At 38.2% G+C, this 19468-nt stretch overlaps 1 long non-coding RNA gene across 1 annotated transcript in view; it reads right to left on the bottom strand.

Moving 5' to 3' along the window:
* LOC119257501 (uncharacterized) overlaps nucleotides 1-19468 on the bottom strand; it is a 39094-nt gene that overhangs the window by 3930 nt on the left and 15696 nt on the right. The window contains exons 3-5 of the long non-coding RNA XR_005128039.2: nucleotides 15424-15514; nucleotides 7358-7411; nucleotides 6322-6464 (exon numbers count right to left, since the gene is read on the bottom strand). This is a non-coding gene — a long non-coding RNA (uncharacterized LOC119257501). The remainder of the gene's footprint in view (nucleotides 1-6321; nucleotides 6465-7357; nucleotides 7412-15423; nucleotides 15515-19468) is intronic.

Genomic DNA, 19468 nt, shown 5'->3' with positions numbered 1-19468 from the left:
TTAAAAAAAAAAAAAGAACGATATCTTCGCTATTCTTGGTACTTTACATTTCTATTGCAAATAGAAACAGATTGGTTTATTAAAATTCTACTCTATTTTACTACGTGGACCAGATGTCAAGAGTTCGCTCTGATCCTTTATGGTGTATTCCAACAAAGCAGCTAAAATTGCTGTTTAGTTATTCTGCTCTGTGATTTTATGCAAAAATAGGTAATATGGTTTAAAAGTAGATTTGGATTGCAAACTTTTACTACGCTGTTGATACAATTTGGGATCAAGGTTGAAAGAACTTGTTTTTGCAAAAGTTGAATCAATTTTAATATTTTTCCTGAGATTTGATATCTTTGCTGTTTTGTTTTGGCTAATGCCTCCAGATGGTTTTGTGTGTGTGTGTGGTTTGTTTTGTTTTTTTTGTTTTGTTTTGTTTTTTGGCTTGGACTGAAAAACTATTTCCCAGGAATGGAGGACTTTTGCTTTCCACAATGAACAATACCTGGATAGACTGGTTTGTTTTCCAATGGGGAACCCTGAGAAAAATTTTCATCTGAGACTGTACCCCAGCATCCATACATTTGATCTTCAACACCATGGAAATGATGGCAAAAAGTGAAGCTAATTCCATACAGGCTTTATGGATGCCACCCCCACTCTATCAAGACACTGGGAATTACAAATCCTAGGATTCCCAAAGGGAAGTGGCAAGGACCTAAGGGTGGAGTTAAGCAGCCATTTTCTCTGTTTGTAAATAAAAACCAGCCATGTTAGTGGGGTCGGGCACGCTTGGCTCGTGCTCTTGACCAGGCAGGTTTGGTCTCAGCAGGTCATTTGGGATTCCAGGTCAGCGGAACGGGTAGGATACATTTAAGAATTTATCTCCCTTCGGCATCCCCGGTGGCGCAGTGGTTGAACGCTGAGTTGCGAAGCTGCCCGCAGCCTCTGCAGCACAGGCTTCGATCCCTGGCTGCTCCCCGGCCACCGGAGGAGGGTCCCACATGGCGCAGACCTCTCCTGCCGCCCGCTGCTCCCCTCAGCAGTGTACTTGTCAGCCTGCTCTGTTCCCCGCTCTGGCTCTGGTGAATTCTCTCAACCTCCCGCGCTTCTGACTGTACCCAGTGCTTGTGTTAATAAATAAAAATAAATCTTAAAAAAAAAAATTTATCTCCCTTTTTTCTCCCTGAGTTGTACATTTCCTCATTCCCCTTTCCTTGTAAATAAACCTTTTGTTAACCTTTAAAAAATAAAATTCTAATGCTCTTGGTACATATACACCATGGAATATTACTCAGCATTCAAAAAAGATAAACACATGCAATTTGCAGCAACATGGATGGCGCTGGAAGGGATCATGCTTGGCAAAATAAGCCAGAAAGAAAAAGAAAAATACCGGATGGTCTCACTCATAGCAGGAATCTAGAAAACTTAAATAAGGGACCAGGAAAAAGAATAACTATAAGAAAGTGAAAATCAAAATCAACAAACAACTATGAACCAGAGACACTCTATGGGGGGTGGGGAGCGGGTAGGGGAGGGATTGGGGTCAAAATAAGGGGGTTGCAATTGTATGGGGAATATAAAAATAAAATTTATTTAAAAAAAAAATTCTCTATTTTAGAATCAGCACCTCAATTTCCATAACAAAATCTCCTAGTATTTTGATTGGGATTGTGCTGAAATTATAGATTTGAGAAAAATATATATTTATAGTATCAGGTCTCCCAATCCAAGAACATGCCAAAACAATCTATGATCAGATTTCTAGTAATTTGGCTTTATCTGACCCTTTGTTTCTCTATATTCCAAATACAAATGACACCATCCAGTATTTGTCTTGCTCCTTTGACTTATTTTACTTAGCATAATCCCCTCTAGTTCCACTCATGCTGTTACAAATAGCAGGAGTTTATCTTGTTTGATAGCTGGGTAGTATGTATTGTGTAACATATAGACCATCATCTCCCTCAGGCTCTCATCTGTATTTTGGTACTTAGGATGTTTCCATAGCTTAGTTATTATAAATAATGCTTCAATGAACATAGAAGTACACATTTCCTTCAAATTAGTGTTTTGTATTCTTCCAGTAGACACCTAGGAGTAGAATTCAGGATCGCATGGTAGATCCTTTTTTAATACTTTAAGAAACTTCCAGACTGTTTTCTATAGGGGCTGGAAAAGCTTACATTCCCAACAACGGTGTAAAAATTCCTTTTTCTCCATATCCTCACCATCTCTTGCTGTTTCTGGGCTTTTTGATATGGGCCATCCTCAAAATTATGAGGTGGGTTCTCATTCTAGTTTTGATTTGCATTTCCCTGATCATAAATGATGAGGAGCATTTTTTCATGTGCCTGTTGGCCATGTGTATGCCTTCTTCCACCCATTTAGCTCTTTTGTCCATTTTTCAATAGGGTCATTTGCTTTCTTTGTGTTGAGATGTATGAGCTCTTTGTAGCTCTAAGATATCAGTCCCTTGTCAGATGCCTGGTGTGCAAAAATTTCTCCCATTCATTAGAGAGTCCTTTTGCTTTGGTGACAGTTTCTTTCACTATGCAGCTTTTTAGTTTGATGCAGTCCCAGTTGTTTATGTTCGATTTTGTTTTCCTTACTGTTGGAGACAAAGCCACAAAGACATCACTGCAGCCTATGTTCTGGAGCACTTTTCTGGCTGAGACCTTTAATCTATCTTGATTTATTTTAAAGCTGTGGAAGTACTAGCATATCACTACTCATTTGGTATATCTGTTTTGTTCTTTCCATTTTATTGTTTGTCTACCTATGCTTGGGTATTTTTCTTTCAAACTGTCTTCCAATTTACTAAGTCTGTATGGGGTTGTGTTCAATCTCATAAAACAAATCTATTGAGTTGTTATTTTCAAATATTGTATTTTTTTTAGTTTTATATGTCCACTTCACTTTTTTATAGATTCCAATTCTCTGATGAGATTTTTTCCCCCCATCATTTCATCTATTTTGGCCTATTTCCCCTTATTTTCTTTGACATATCAAAAACGGTTATTTTAAAATCCTTGTCTGCAAATTTCATTATCTGAATCGCCTATGGCACTGCCACAATTGTCTTCCTTTTCTCTTAATTATCGGTCCTACTTGTCTTGCCTCATTGCATTTCTAATTGTTTCTTATTGGCGGCAAACTGTGTATTAAAAAATACAAAATCTTCAAATCCTAATATCTTCCACCAAATAAAATTTTTCCTGTCTTCCTCTAGCATAGAGAATGAGAGACTGTTTTACCTCAATCCATTTAAGTACTGCATTGGGTTGGGGTCGAGTTTCAGTTTTAATAACACTCAAGTCTAATTCTGGTTCCTCTCTTTTCCTCAGGATGCCCTGAAATATTTATTGAGTGCTGATTACTTTCAACCTCTTGAGCTCTGACAAACTGTGGAAGAGCCAGTTCTACCCTTCCAAACTGTTCAGTCCAGCTCTTCAGTCCCTAACTCCATACATTTAAAATCTAGTCAAGGTCTTGAAGGAGAGATCAGTTATTTGAGGCAGGTGCCCTTAAGTACCTTGAGGACTGCAGAAAATTTCACTCGGCCGTTTAAAAAGCTTTCAACTTAGCGCCTCAGTTACCTGTGTAGCTACATTGCTAAACTTTTACCTAAAGTTTGGCTAAGTCCTGTGGGGGAAACAAGAAATGCATTTGAAGTGCTTCAAATCTCCTTTTTCACTCCAGGTCTGCATGAATACTAAACACTTTATACATTTCTCTTTCTCTTAGTGGAGTCCCTTTGCCTAAGCCAGTTCAGATCCCTAGTCCATACTCAGAGTTTGGTGAATGACCCCAGGGAGAGAACTGGCTATTGTTCATAAGCTGCCTGAAAATATTTCTTTTCTCTCTGGAATTTTTTCATAAAATGCTTTTATAGCTCTCTGATACTTTTAGAAATATATTTGTAATTTGTCTGGCTTTTCCAACAGGAACACTAGCCTGTCCTATATCCTACCTTTAAGTACAAGTCCCAACATTTAGATTTTTAAAGATCCTCTGGAGATTCCAATAAGACGGCAATCCTAAGTAACACTCATCAAAGAAACTATTACAAGAATGAGGTCGTGTTAAGGTAACTGTAATCCTCAGTTTTCCTCATATCTATAAATAAATGGATCCCCATCCACTATGCCTTTCATAGTTTATGAAAAAAAAAAAAAAAAAAAAAAGGCATGCCAGTCACATATCACTTACTGTTAAGAGATATTCCCAGGGCCTCCCTGGTGGCACAGCGGGTTGAGCTCAGCGTTGTGAAGCCGTCTGCAGCCTCTGAAGCACGGGTTTGATTCTCAGCCGCCAGGGAGATACCCATATGGCATGGCAGACTCTCCTGTCTCACACACTGTTCCCCTCAGCAGTACTTTTGGTCCGCCTGCCTGTTCTGCTCCCCACTCTGTCTCTGGTGAATTCTCTCACCTCTCTGTGCCTCTAGCCTGTACCCCAGTTCTTGTATAAATAAAATAATAAAAATATTTTTAAAAAATTTATAAAAAAAGAAATATTCCCAGAATCTAACCTTAAACTTCCATTTTCTGTCTATAAAGGAAATGTAATATGCACTAACCTGAGAAGGTGACTGATCAAACCACCCAAAAATTCTCAGAACTGGTCTCTGCAACATGCCCCACTCTGGCATAGCATTATTTTGAGCTAAGAGCAATAAAATCTCTGGAGGATGAGAAGCTTTTGTTCTTGCCTGATTCCTTTGCCCTTCACTAATTGAATAAGAGATTGTCACTCCCTAAGCTTTTGCCCTTGTCCTAATCAAGAAGTAATCACTGCTCTCCTAGACCTAGAATATCATCCTTTGGGGGGAGGGGAGAGACGGTATCATCCAGGTGTAGGTTTATCTGTAAACATGTTCTATTTATCTGAGAATCTCATCTTTACTCTGAAAGTAAGAAGTAAATCCTCTCCTTCCCATGTGGAGTCTCTCCCCTCTCTCCTTGATGTTTCCGGCCCTCAATATGGGATTTTTGCCTTTTTCTCCCTAACCAATGACAGGATCTACATTTTTGTAGCTCCCCATGCACATTATTAAGTTGATTTTAACTTGGTTACCTCAGTAGTGCTTTGATTACTTATTCGACCTAAGAAGAATCCAGAGGGATGCAAGATTTCCCCCTGCACACTGACACTTGAATACATAATACCCCCAAGAAAAGTGGGCTTCCCTTGACAAAGAGAAAGGAGAAAATGGATAATAGGTGGAAAGTTGGCACTTCTTTTAGCTTCTGTCTTATCTAACTAATAAAATCCTCTCTGTAATTACACAAGAGAAAATTATTTTCTGTTCCAAATACCTTATCAAAAGCCCAAAGAGAGTTCTATTTCATATCTGCATGCAAGAAGCACTGCTTCCCCATCTGCGGTGATCCTTTATCAATGAGAAGGAAATAATTTTACTAGCAATATGTTTTTATATCACTCAGTTGTTCTTTCAAATAAGAATTTTTCAGGAAATGACTTTTTTACTGATCTCTGAAGCCTGACCTTGGTCGCAGATCTCTGCCAAACTGCTTTTAAGGAATCAGGCTTTCAAGGCAACATTTAAACAAATGTTTTAGGTAGACCATATTATTTTAAAATAGCTTTGTATTATGTCACAAGATAAAAGGACAACAGTTTATGTATCTTAAAGAAGAGATCATAACTATGTGTCTTTCTTAATTAGAATATACACAGGACCTCCCTGGTGGTGCAAGGGGTTAAGTCTCAGCATTATGAAGATATTGGCAGTCATTGCAGCATGAGTTCAATTCCTGGGCAGGGAGCTAACCCACATAGTGCAGCAGACCTCTCCTTCTGGCCTGTTGCTTCCCTCAGCAGTGTATTTCAGTCAATCAGCCTGTTCTGTTCCCCACTCTGTCTCTGGTAAATCCTTTCACCATCATCCCCCTACCACCCCACCCCCACCCCCCCCCCCCCCACCCCCGGCACCTCTGGCCTACACCCCAGGTCTTGAATGCATAAATAAACAAATCTTAAAAAAAATAGAATATACACAGATTCATTTTACTAGTAACTATTTTCTCTATCTTTGACAATAGAGAAGATGCTTAAGTTTTCATAAGTTGGGTTGGTTATGACCACAAAAACCATGAAAGAGTTATATGTTACCATGGAAATTAATTGAGTCATCTTTAGGCATATCAAAATAAAAAGAAAATTTTCTTTTGGAAATGATCCAATTTGAGGGCAAGAGTAGACTACTGTAGCTTTTTGAGAATAAAAATATAACTTCACACTTGACAAATGCAGCTATTGATTATGAGAAGGCCTAATTTCAGGTAATAATAAAACTGCCGTTACCTTCCATGATATTCTTCTGCAGGCAGAGGTTAAAAAGTAGGTGATATAAAAGTAGCAGATATCATTGTTAACATCTTCACAGTAAGAAGAAAATCAATCACCAACTTCTCCTTTTGGCATTTTCAGAGTAAACAAATTGGAAGCTATAGTTGAAGTAAAAGGAAAAAAGAAGAAAAGAAATCACATACTTGCCACCAATTAAAAAGGTGCTACTTTGTTAACAGTTGCTCACTGTTTTAGGAGGAAATTTTTCACTTCTCTGATTCTGTTGTCATGGCAATGAAAATTGAGATCTATTTCTTCCCATCTCTGAAATTCCATATAGCAACAATTCACTGAAGTATGAGGTAACTCTGCAAAGCATTGGGTAGGAAGAATAACAATTGTTGAGCCCCTGCTAAGTGTTTGGCACTTTGCTTTATTTCATTTAATCCTGACATGAATAGTGGAAAAGTGTCTTCAATTTACAAGGAAGAAAACTGAGGTCTAAAAAAGCACCTTGATCAAAAATACATAAGTAGGGCCTCCCCTGGTGGTGCAGCGGTTGAGTGCTGGGCTGTGAAGCTGCCCACAGCCTCTGCAGCACTGGTTCGATCCCCAGCCACCAGCGAGGGTCCCACATGGTGCGCAGACCTCTCCAGCTGCGCCCACTGCTCCCCTCAGCAGTACTTTTCGTTGATCTGCCTGTTCGGCTCCCTGCTCTGGCTCTGGTGAATTCTCTCACCCTCCAGCTCTTCTGACTGTACCCAGTGCTTATATAAATAAATAAATAAATAAATAAATAAATAAATAAATAAATAAATAAATAAATAAATAAATAAATCTTTAAAAAAATACATAAGTAGTTCAATTGGAATTAAGGTGTTTTTGACTTCAGAACTCTTGCTTTACCCCACACACACAGTTCTTTCAAATGAAACAAGCAGGTAGTATAACTTTTAACCCCAGGTTCTCAGCAAGAATTTCAGACGTGTATTTCTTATTCTTTTGAAAACTCAAAGCAAAAATAAACAATTCTGCAACAGAAAGGGCTTACCTCCTTTACTGGGGTCCCATGTATAGTGTTCAGTGCCGGTATTTATATCTATACCTGAAAAAATATATTACAATATTGTTCTAGTTATAAAACAAATACATATTTGGAATATTTTTGAAGTCATGGGAATCAAACTGATAATGTAAGCATACCAAGTAACAACTGATGGATATTTTAGGTAGACTCAAAATTTAAATGCTTTCAAGGTTTACTGAAGGGAGAAATCTATATTGTGAAAAAAATCCTATTATTGTGAAAAAAATAAACAGAGATGTTTAAAAATGAATAAAATCTATGTAAAATTTAAAAAAAAATAACCACTTTAAGATGCTTTAAAATTGTACCAGGGTAGCTTACCTGTTCTTCTAAGAACCAGATCTGAAGTGTAAGTTGCAAACAAACATAGATCTTTAGAGTATATGCACATTTTGAGGAGCAGGACTGGGTTGTATTCAGCTCTTGTGTTTTTATTTTTTGTTTTAAGGCTTGTTTTGTTTTTGGAAAGGGGAGTTAGAGAGGTATGGGAGACCTTGCAGAATAAAGACAAGAAAAAATTGGGGACATTGATCAGGAATAGAAAATATCCCATTGAGTCCTAGTTACTTCAGTAAGAAATTCCTAGATAGTAGACAAGTCGAAAAAAATGGGCTAAGGAATAAAGGGGACACAAGAAAGTACAGAAACATTAGCTTCTCTCTCATAGCTTTTGATTATGAAGGAAAGTAAAGGAAGAATACCTTTACAATAGAGACAGGAAGCAAGAAGTAAAAGGGTACAATATGCAGGTATCTGAAAAGGCAACTCCAACCTGATCTTGGTTTTCTCAGTTAGAAAAAGGAGACAAGGTGAAATTCTTGGAATGAGAGATGAGAAATTTGGTGTGGTTTAAGAAGACAAGTGAAATTTTTATAAAACTAATGAGCATATGATGGAAGTGGAACCAATTGACACTATGAATGCCAAATCAGGATGAAAATGCTTGGTTTTCCAGCCTCCCTGGTGGTGCAGCGGGTTGAGCGCAACGCTATGAAGCTGTTGGCCCCCTCAGCAGTGCTGGTTCAATTCCTGGCTGGCAGGGGAGAAACCCTCATGGTGCAGCAGACCTCTCCTGTTTTGCCTGCTGCTGCCCTCAGCAGTGTTTTGCTCAGTCCGCCTGTTCTGCTCCCTGTTCTGTCTCTGGTGAATTCTCTCACCCTCCCGCGCCTCTGGCCTGTACCCCAGTTCTTATAAATAAATAAATCTTTAAAAAAAAAAATGCTTGGCTTTTCATTCAGTGCTTTATCACCAGAAAGCTTAGCCAGCAATTCAACGCCATGGGAGAAAATGATAACTCCCTGTAGTGACTGTTCTCTGCAAATCACAGCACTGCATGAAAGAGGTTAGGCCTGCATTGCAAGGAAAATCACCAATACTCAAATAGTCTCCTAGCAATGCATTTAAAACATGAGAAAATTGTTACCACAGAGGTCTAAAGAGATTAAGAAAATGCAAAGACCCAATTACAATTACATCACCAAGAATGTGGAGAGGGTCTCAAGGAATAAGTAAAGTTCCTCAGATTGGTGAATTCAACTATAAATGACTAGTCAATGAGAATCTTATTCTTTGTGCCAGGTACTGTGTTATATGATTTTATACACAATTTACTCCTTACCACAACTTAATAAGAAAAATTATGGTCATCTTACCAAGGTCAAGAGACAATTACAAGGAACACAATTCATATTTTACTGATATTGGGGAAATGATACAAATCTGTCTGCCTATAAATTCAATCCTCTTTTCACTCACCCATATTACTATTAAACATAAAGTGATGTGAAAGCAGCCTATTAAAAATAAACCATGTATACAACAGATGCAGAAGCATCAGTAGTACTACCCTACATTTATCTGCTGCAAGTGGTTCATATCATTTGGAGCCTGATTCTCAAAGCTACTGAATAACTTCGTATATTCTGAGAAATTATGAGGATTCAGAGGTACCTCTATGTTTGGCCCTCTCAAAGCAATTCGTGCGCCTGTATTCTGTTCTATAACACCAGTGGAGACCAAGCAAACCTGCATGACCATAGAAAGATCTGATCTACTTTAGTCTAGTATACACTATTCAGGTATACAAAGAAACTGATAGAAAATAAATGTTCTTACTGCTGAGAAAGGCTTATTTTACATAATCAGAAGTCTTGGAGGTAATCATGTGGGAGTGTCTACCTGTAGATGGCTACTCTCAAAACAACATGTATAGGAATACTAACTGATGCTCATGGTCAGCACGGGCCTCAGTCTAATGAGACACCTGTTAAAATGGAGGCCTCAAGTCAACCCTTATATGAAAAATCATAATTGCATGGCAAAAGTTTTATTAGAAATCCAGAATATCAAATTCAACTACATAAACTGAATAGTTCGCCCCCTAACAAAAGTTTAAAATTAAGCACGCAGAGTTTGCAAATCATTTGCTACAGGCTCACTTGTTAGTTGTCATGGATTTGACTTGCCTACATTGAAGAGTAAAGACCAGCTCTAGACCCTTCTCTATTTTATTTTATTTTTTTAAAGATTTATTAATGCATAAAAGAACTGGGGTACAGGCCAGAGGTGCGGAGGGTGAGAGGATTCACCAGAGACAGAGTGGGAAACAGAACAGGCAGATTGACTGAAATACACTGCTGAGGGGAGCAGCAGGTGAGTCAGAAGAGGTCTGCTGTGCCATGTGGGCAGCTCCCTGGCCAGCTGGGGATTGAACTTACACTGCAGTGGCTGCAGATAGCCTTATGGGTTGTGTCTTAACCCCTTGCACCGCCAGGGAGGCCCAACTCTTCTCTATTTTAGAGTGCCAGGGAGGCCCAACACTTCTCTATTTTAGGTGACACTGGTGTTCCCTGAGGAAACCCTCTGGTATGAATCTGAACTGAGATGGTTCTGGTTCTCAAGAAAACCCAGGCTTCAGTACAGGCCTCAGAGCTGCACCAGAATTCTGGGAATACTTGAGGGGTTCACAACCACTGACAGTCACTCAACAAGTTCAAGTTCATTGCCAATGTCCTTTCAGAGTCCATAGTCCACTATCCCAGCCCCAGCAATCGTGGTAAAGGATGAACCTCACTAACCTCAAAGATTCTGGAGGATTCCTTTTTTTAGAAAAAAAGATTTATTTTTCATTTATACAATAGCTGGGGAACAGGCCAGAGGTGCGAGGTGAGAGGATTCACCGGAGACAGAGTGGGGAGCAGAACAGGCAGATTGACCGAAAGCACTGCTGAGGGGAGCAGCGGGCGAGGCAGCAGAGGTCTGCCTCGCCATGTGGGAATTTCCCTGGCCGGCCGGGAATTGAACCCGCATTGCAGAAGCTATGGACAGCTTCACAGCGTGGCGCTCAACCTGCTGCACCACCAGGGAGGCCCTAGATTTTGGAAGATCCTTAAGACTCTGTGGTCTAGGCTGATCAGAATTGACCCCAATGCCAGGCTGTGCAAAATACCCCAATTTCCTGGCCTCTCAGGCAATCCACCACAAAGAATTGCAATAAGTGATACCTCTAATAATGGCTGATTCAGTTCGACAAGAAGTAAAAGTTAAATCAAAAGGTACTTTTCTTGATACTTTACATATTAGCTCATTAAACCCCAATCCCCAATTTTGAGGTATATATAATATTTTTGTACTAGAGTAACCATCAGTTCCTCTCACACTCCATTTTTGAGAAACTATGTATGAGTTTGGGATATTTAGGTATTACATTAAATCTTCTCCACCATAAGCAAACCAAAACCATCATAACTCAATCTTTTTTAAAAAATAACTTTATTGAGACATAATTCACCTATCATATAACCCATCTAAAATGTATCATTCAATGGTTTTTGGTCTACTCAGTTTTCTGCAATCATAACTACAATAAATTTTAGAACATTTTCATCACCCAAAAGAACCCCCATATTTATTAGTCGTTATTATGCACTCCATCCCCACTAGAATCCCTCCCCATGTGTAAACAACCACTAATCTAATCTACTGTTGGATAGATTTTCCTACTCTAAACAGTTCATATATATAGAATCATAGAATTTGTGACTGTTTCCTTTCACTTAAAATAATGTTTTCAAGAGTCATCCACATTATAATATGTATCATTATATGCTGAAGAGTACTCCACTATATGAATATATATGAATATATATATTTTATTTATTCATTCGTCAGTTGATGGACATGTTTCCACTTGTAAGATTGTTGTTCCCACTTTGTAAAATTTTGAATAATCCTGATAGGAATATTTATCTACATGTTTTTTGTGTAGACTTATTTCATTTCTCTTTGGTGTGTTCCTAGGACAGAATTGCTAAGTCATACAATAACTTATGTTTACCCTTTTGAGGAACTACCAAGGTGTTTCTAAAGTGTTAGACCTTTTACATTCCACTAGCAGTGCCTGAAGAGTCCAATCTCTCTATGTCCTAGTCAATACTGAGTATCTCCCTGATTATAGCTGTCTGGGTAGATATGAAGTAATATTTCATTGTGGTTTTGACTTGCAATTCCAAGTCCTGAAGATGTTGAGCATCTTTTCAGGAAATGCAAATCTTGCACTAGAGTCAGAAATAAGAGAATCTAGAAGGATACCAAGAGAAAGGAAAAGCTGCCTAGAAACTTTATAATTTCTATAAAGCCAAGGTACATTTAGTGACCTGTGTTCCATGAGGTTCTTTTGCTTCCTTACAGTAAATCTACTATACTTAATATGGTTTAAAGAAGTTTCTGCTCCTTGTAAACAAATGATACTATTCTAAGACATTAACTCTCAAAATAAGTAAAAATTCAAAAAGTTCAGAGCATTCAAAAATCAGAGTACTACAGTAAAAAGCAGAGTAGATACTTAAACTCAAGTCCAGTTGACTCCAAGTCATGTTTTTTCCATTACCATCCTTTATGAGTCCTTAGTCTCATTAGCACTTTAACTTTTTGCCAATGTAGCATTAAAAGTTAAGCCAAATTCCTCACCTGTGGCATAGAGGTTAAAGTCTCAGTGCTATCAAGCTATCACCAGCCACTGTGGCACAAGTTCGATCCCTGGCCAGGGAGCTAACCCACATGTGGCGCAGCAGACCTCTCCTGTCTCGTCCGCTGCTCCCCTCAGCAGTGTATTTCAATGGATCTGCCTATTCTGCTCCCCACTCTGTCTCTGGTGAGTCTTCTCACCCCCCACACCTCTGGCCTATATCTCAGTTTTTTTATGCATAAAATAACAAAAATAAATAAAAATTAGGCCAAATTACAGACCTATTAAGTAAGTACTTATCAATGTGAACATCTGCCTTCTTGAGTAATTTTTCTTAGCTTGACCTTTATAATTTTCCATTTGGCTCTCTAACCGTATGTATTCTTATCTTTCAACTTAACTTCTAGAAGTTTCTCCTTTTATGATTTTTATATGCTTAGTGGTTAAAGTTTTGATTCCTCACACTCTTAGGATTATGGGGCAAATTGTTGCATTATTCTTGAATATTATGCTTCTATTAATATATCACAACATGTTAGCTTTTAATAAAAGCACAGTTCTATGGTACCTCTCATCTTGCTCCAAAAACATTATGGACATTTGCAAACCACAGCTTTATACCAATCAATATGACAGTGTGGAAAAAAGTAAACCCTATCTACACAATTTTAGCAGAAAGATTTTCTTCTTTTCTTTCTTAATAACAGTGGGAAGTCTTCTCCAGTAACAAATAACATTGAGGAGACAAAGCCCACAGAGGAGGGGCAGAAGCTGGAGATGGTATATTTTTAGTCATTTTGATTAAATTATGGAGATGCGAAGTTGATAATTTATTGAAAGGGAAAAGGGAAGGCTATGTAAATGTTTGCAGATGAATAATTAATGTGACTTTCCGACATCAGTAGGCCTTTAATTAAAGCCACTGTGAAACAAAGCAAGAACCAAAGAGCACAATTATTATAGCAGCTAATTGTAACTTTCCCATCCTAAGTAACATTTGAGAATCCATGCTTAATTTGCATCTTTACAAGAAGATAGCCCATACCTAGGGTGACAGTTGTTTTCCTTACCCCAGTTTAACTACTTCCATGTAGACCAAAAATCTATGAATATATTAATGAATTTCCTCCTACCAAATTTTAACCAGTTTTGGGTTCTACTTGTTGGTTTTGCTTTTTAAAATATATTAATTTTCATTTTAGGGCAGTCTATTGATGCCTCTCAAAAACTTAGGAAGTGAAATGAATATCTAATTTTTAAAAATAATCATTTAATATGTTGTTCAACCTACTACTTACAATATCTGACTGAGCAATCAACTGCCATGTGGCAGCACTCAATTCCTTCATGTCTGATTCTTTCCTACCTTTTTTCTTACTTTTCATCCTTATAGTCACATTCGTCATCTATTTTTATTTTGCGCACATCTGTTCTCCTTTTCCGTTTTTTTTTTAGATTTATTTTTTATTTATACAATAGCTGGGGTACAGTCCAGAGGCGCGAGAGGGTGAGAGAACCCACCAGAGACAGAGCGGGGAGCAGAACAGGCAGATGAACCGAAAGCAATGCTGAGGGGAGAGTGGGTGCGACAGGAGAGATCTGCAGTACCAAGTGGGTTTCTCCCTGGCTGGCTGGGAATTGAACCGGGGCAACTTCACAGCACTGTGCTCAACCCGCTGTGCCACCGGGGAGACCCCTTTTTCTTTTTTTTAAAAAGATTTATAAATAAATCTTTTTCCTTTTTTTTTTTTTTAAAGATTTATTTATTGGGCCTCTCCCCTGGTGGCGCAGTGGTTGAGCACTGGGTTGCGAAGCTGCCCGCAGCCTCTGCAGCGTTGGTTTGATCCCCGGTCCCTGGCGAGAGTTCCACATGGCACGCAGACCTCTCCTGCCATCCACTGCTCCCCTCAGCAATGTATTTCGTCAGTCTGTCTGTTCTGCTCCCCACTCTGGCTCTGGTGAATTCTCTCACCCTCCCACGCTTCTGACTGTACCCAGTGCTTGTATAAATAAATAAATAAATCTAAAAAAAAAAAAAAAAAACTTAAGCATTTAAAAAAAAAAAGATTTATTTATTTATGCACACAAGAACTGGGGTACAGGTCAGAGGTGCAGGGGGTGAGCGGATTCACCAGAGACTAAGGAGGGAAAAGAACAGGCAGAGTGACTGAAATACACTGTTGAGGGGAGCAGCAGACCAGAGAGGAGAGGTCTGTTGCATCATGTGGCTAGCGCTCTGGCCGGGGATCGAACTCGTGCTGCAGTGGCTACAGATAGCTTCATAGGCTGCATCTTAACTTGAGCCACCAGGAAGGCCCTATTCTCCTTTTTCACTTCAGTTTTTGTCTCTACCTTTACCATCTGCTTCTGCCTATCCTATTAATCTTATCCTTTCCTTCTCTCTCCTCTACCTTGTATGGCCACGTGCTCCCATGCATTCTTTTCTCATCTCTCTCTTCATGCTCCACTCCATCTCTGTTCCCATGCTCATGACCTTAATAACTAGATGAATGCTGAATCCATGAGAACTGAGTGGTTCCCTGCCAGCTCCAAGGTGATATTCCTTCATAGAGTATTTTATACATACTAAGCATTACTAAAAATATGTAAGAAACTGTACTCTTCCTTCTAGTTCTTTTAGAAATATATTTTCTAACATACACTAGGTTTGAAGTCGGGAGTTCTAGTTCTGCTGTTTAATATTTATAAACCATAAGACCTGGGCAAATCACTTTACCTCAGGGAGCAGGGAATGTCAATTTCCTCATTGATAAAATGAGAGCTGGTTGTGATTACTTAAGTCCCTTTGAGTTTTATAATACTTTACATACCCATACCTACTTGTGGAACATAGTAAGAAAATCCAGTACCATAGGCTGGTAGCATTTTAGGAAACAAGGGAAGATACTTGGAGGCAAGAGAGTTTCTCTTACGCTGACCTATGCTGCCAAGGCAAGCACTGAAAATGAAGAATAGAGAAGCAAAAGAAGGTGTTTGAAGTTACAGTTCCCAGAATATCTGAGTTGTGGGGGAGGCTCCAAGAAGAGAAATGTTAAAGACTGACCTCCTTCTTTCTCCACATAATGAGTCCTGGGATCATCTTATAAAGTTCAGAGCAACTTCCTGCTTCATCCAATTTACCCAAACCTGGAAAGCTGAAATTCACAACATAAATGCCTACCACCTATAATTAGCTCTATGCAATAGTTACCTTATTTATTCAAACCACTTAATCAAAGTTTAGTGCCTTACTAAAAATAAAAATATAACAAAAATTAACAAATAAAACATAATGGCAAAGTAAAAGTAAGATTAAGTATGGGTGAGAACAGATAATATGCCATAATATCCCCTACACTTACTATGGTCAGCCATGAATTTGTTTCTGAACTACCTAGTGGGCAATTCAAAGAGAAACATACCCAGTTATAACATACAGGATCCTTAAAAGGTAAACAAAACAATAATATAATAGTAGCATACTATTCCAGGTAACAGGAATGGTGAGAAATTTCTTCCATGAGTACACATACAGAAGATAACCAAGGGCCTCCCTGGTTGCGCAGCAGTTGAGCACTGGGTTGCGAGGCTGCCTGCAGCCTCTGCAGCGCCGGTTCGATCCCCAGCCACCGGGTGAGGGTCCCACATGGCGCGCAGACCTCTCCTGCCGCCTGCTGCTCCCCTCAGCAGTGTATTTCGTCACTCTGCCTGCTCTGCTCTCCCCTCTGGCTCTGGTGAATTCTCTCAACCTTCTGCACTTCTGACTGTACCCAGTGCTTGTATAAATAGATAAATCAATCTTTAAAAAAAAATTAAAAAAAAAAGATAACCAAGAATGTATTAAATCATATCCTCTATAGCAGGCTCACAGATAATACAAGAGTAGTTTATTATGAGATTAATGCTCATGGATAAATGCTTTAATGCCAAAGTTAAATACCATTTATCCTTAAATTTCATGAAGCACAATAGTAATCATGCTCATCATCAAATATTTCAGATGAATCAGCGTCACTACAAGTTTTATTGACTACAACATGAAATTCTGTTCATCAGGGTTTGGACTTCAGAGTTTGTAAGTTCAAATATTTACAGGGGGCCTCCCTGGTGGCACAGGGGTTAAGACATAACCTATGATGCTGTCTGCAGCCACTGAGGCATGAGTTCGATCCCCGGCCAGGGAGAAACCCACATGGCACAGCAGACCTCTCCTGCCTCCCCGCTGCTCCCCTCAGCAGTGTATTTCAGACATTCCTCCTGTTCTGTTCCCCACTCTGTCTCTGGTGAATCCTTTTACCCCCCCACATCTCTGGCCTGTACCCCAGTTCTTGTATGCATAAAAGAAATAAATCTTTAAAAAAATATTTACAACAATAAAAAACTAAACCTTATTTCACTAATATCTGGTATAAGACAAGGATGTCCACTCTCACCACTATTATTCAACATTGTATTGGAAGTTCTAGCTAGAGAATTAGACAAGAGAAATGTATAAAAGGAATCCAAGTTGGTAAATAATAAGTAAAGCCATCATTATTTGAAGGTTATACATAGAGAACCCACAAGATTCCATGGAACAACTAATCAAAGCAATTTATACTCTAGCAAAGTGGCAGGATATAAAATCAACATGAAAAATCAGTTAACTTCCTATACCCAAACAATGAGATAGAAACAGAAAAAATTAAGAAAGTGATCCCATTTACAATTACACACACACAAAAATTAAATACCTAAGAGCAAATCCAACAAAGGAGGTATAAAAAAAAATCTGTGCAAAGAAAACTATAAGATGAAAGAAGTAGAAGAGCAAAGAAACAGAAAAAATATTCTCTTGCTCAAGGACTGGAAGAATCAACATTGTCAAAATGGCCATTCTACCCAAAGCAATATATAGATTCAACAATATCCCAATAAATATATCATTGGCATTTTTCAAAGAACTGAAGCAAACACTACCAAAATTCATATGGAATCACAAAAGTCCCCAATAACAAAAGCAATCCAGACAAAAAGGAAAGAGAATGGAGGTAAAACATGTCCTGACCTCAAATTATGTTGTAAAGCCATAATAATTAAAACATCCTGGTACTAGAACAAAGGCAAACACACAGACCAATGGAATAGAATTTAGAGGCCAGAAATAAACCCACACCTATATGGATAGTCAATCTGTGACACAAGAGCCAAAAACATACACTGAAATCAGGCCAGCCCCTCCAATAAATGGTGTTAGGAAAACTGGACAGCTGCATGCAAAAGAATGAAACTAGACAATGATCTCACACCATACACAAAAATCAATTTAAAATGGATGAAAGACTTGGATGTAAAACCTGAAGCCATAAAATACATAGAAGAAACATAGGCAAAACATTTTACAACATAAACTTTAGTGATATTTTTAGGGAGTTGTCCCATCAGCAAGGAAAACAAAAGAAAACATAAACAACTGGCACTAGATCAAAATTAAAAGCTTCTGCACAATGAAAGAAACCATAACTAAAATAAAGACACCCTAATGAATGGGAGAAAATATTTGCACAGCATACATCTGAAAAAGGACTGCATATCAAAGACATACAAAGAACTCATAAAACTCCACAACAACAAAACAAATAACCCAATCAAAAAATGGGCAGAAGAAATAAACACACTTCTCCAAGAAGACATACAAACTGAAAATAGGCACATTAAATAATGTTCACCATTACTTATCATTAGGGAAATGCAAATCAAGACCACAATGAAATATCATCTCACACCTGTGAGAATGTCCCATAGTCGGGGGAGAGGAGGGACTCAAAACTGTAACTAAAGTAGAAAGTGTAAAAGGTATAGAATATAGGAGCAATTTTAAGTATTAAATAAAGCCTAAACTTTGCTGAAATTTTAAGAGGATCTGGGAGGCATGATAAATTTTGTCTGAAGACATCAACTTAGCAATCTGTGATCAAAATGCACAGAAATGCAAGATTTTCAGAAGTAAATCAAACAAACTATTCTGTCAAAGGGAGTATGAAAAGGGCAATATATCATGTAATTACTTCTACCTGCAAAGCTCATCTATTTCATCTTCCATCATTAGCACTATGTTTTTTGTACATTCTCCAGGGATTTCACTGCATCAGCCCCACATCACTGGAGTAAGCTCAGACAGACCCAAACACTGTACAGTGGAGAGACCCCTCAAAAGCTGTTGACTATTCATGCATTTCGGGTTCTAAGGTCTTTTTCCACCTAAATGCTAAAATTATTCTGGTTGATCCTACGTCTCAGAAAACATGAGTCATTAAATGACTTTACCCACCTACATTTTTTGAGATGACAAGTCATTAACCACCACCAGGAATCTTTAATATTCAAAGCAAAGTCTTATTTCTACATTAATATGGAGATCAGAAGCAGTTTCTGTTCCCTTCAACCTTTCAGAAATGTAATATTATTTTCATAAGAATTTGATAGTCAGAAATTCCAAATACCTTCTCTTCATCATAGGTTGTTCCTAGGATACCAGTATCTTAAGAGGTAAAGAAACATGCCTAATACCAGCAAACAAATGTATCTGTGAGCTCCTTCAGTGTAGGGACTATGGCTTATTCAGTTCATAGTTCCTGTCACAAATAGTAAGCCCAAAATAAGTGTTAACCTGAATTGAATATGCAAATAATTTACCATAAGAAATAGAATCACCAAGGGTATTTATTCATCTCAGCTAATCAACATGATCGCTTCCAACGGAGAAATCAAATTAAGATCAGAAGATAGCCTGGATAAATAAGGGAAATGATCTTAAGACATTTTTAAGGGATACTCTCATAAAGCTGGAGGTACAGCAGAAATATACTGGTCAACCTAATGATAGCAATAGTTACAGTGTATTAAAATTTTAATATGGATCCCAGGAAGACGGGGAGGGGGGAAGCAAATAGTTTAAAAATGAACAATGATGTAAAAAATAATTTTAAAATTCCATTGTGTATGTATATATATAAGCACACACACATATATACATATTTATATATATACATATATGCAATATATATAATACCTTTCTTTTGTTCATTCACCCACAGACGGGCATTTAGATTGTCTCACATCTTGGCTGT

This window comes from Talpa occidentalis, unplaced genomic scaffold, assembly GCF_014898055.3.
Source record: "Talpa occidentalis isolate TD23 unplaced genomic scaffold, MPIMG_talOcc4v2.1 talOcc4.4, whole genome shotgun sequence".
NCBI classification, from domain to species: Eukaryota; Metazoa; Chordata; class Mammalia; order Eulipotyphla; family Talpidae; genus Talpa; species Talpa occidentalis.
This window is presented reverse-complemented; position numbering and strand designations above follow the sequence as displayed.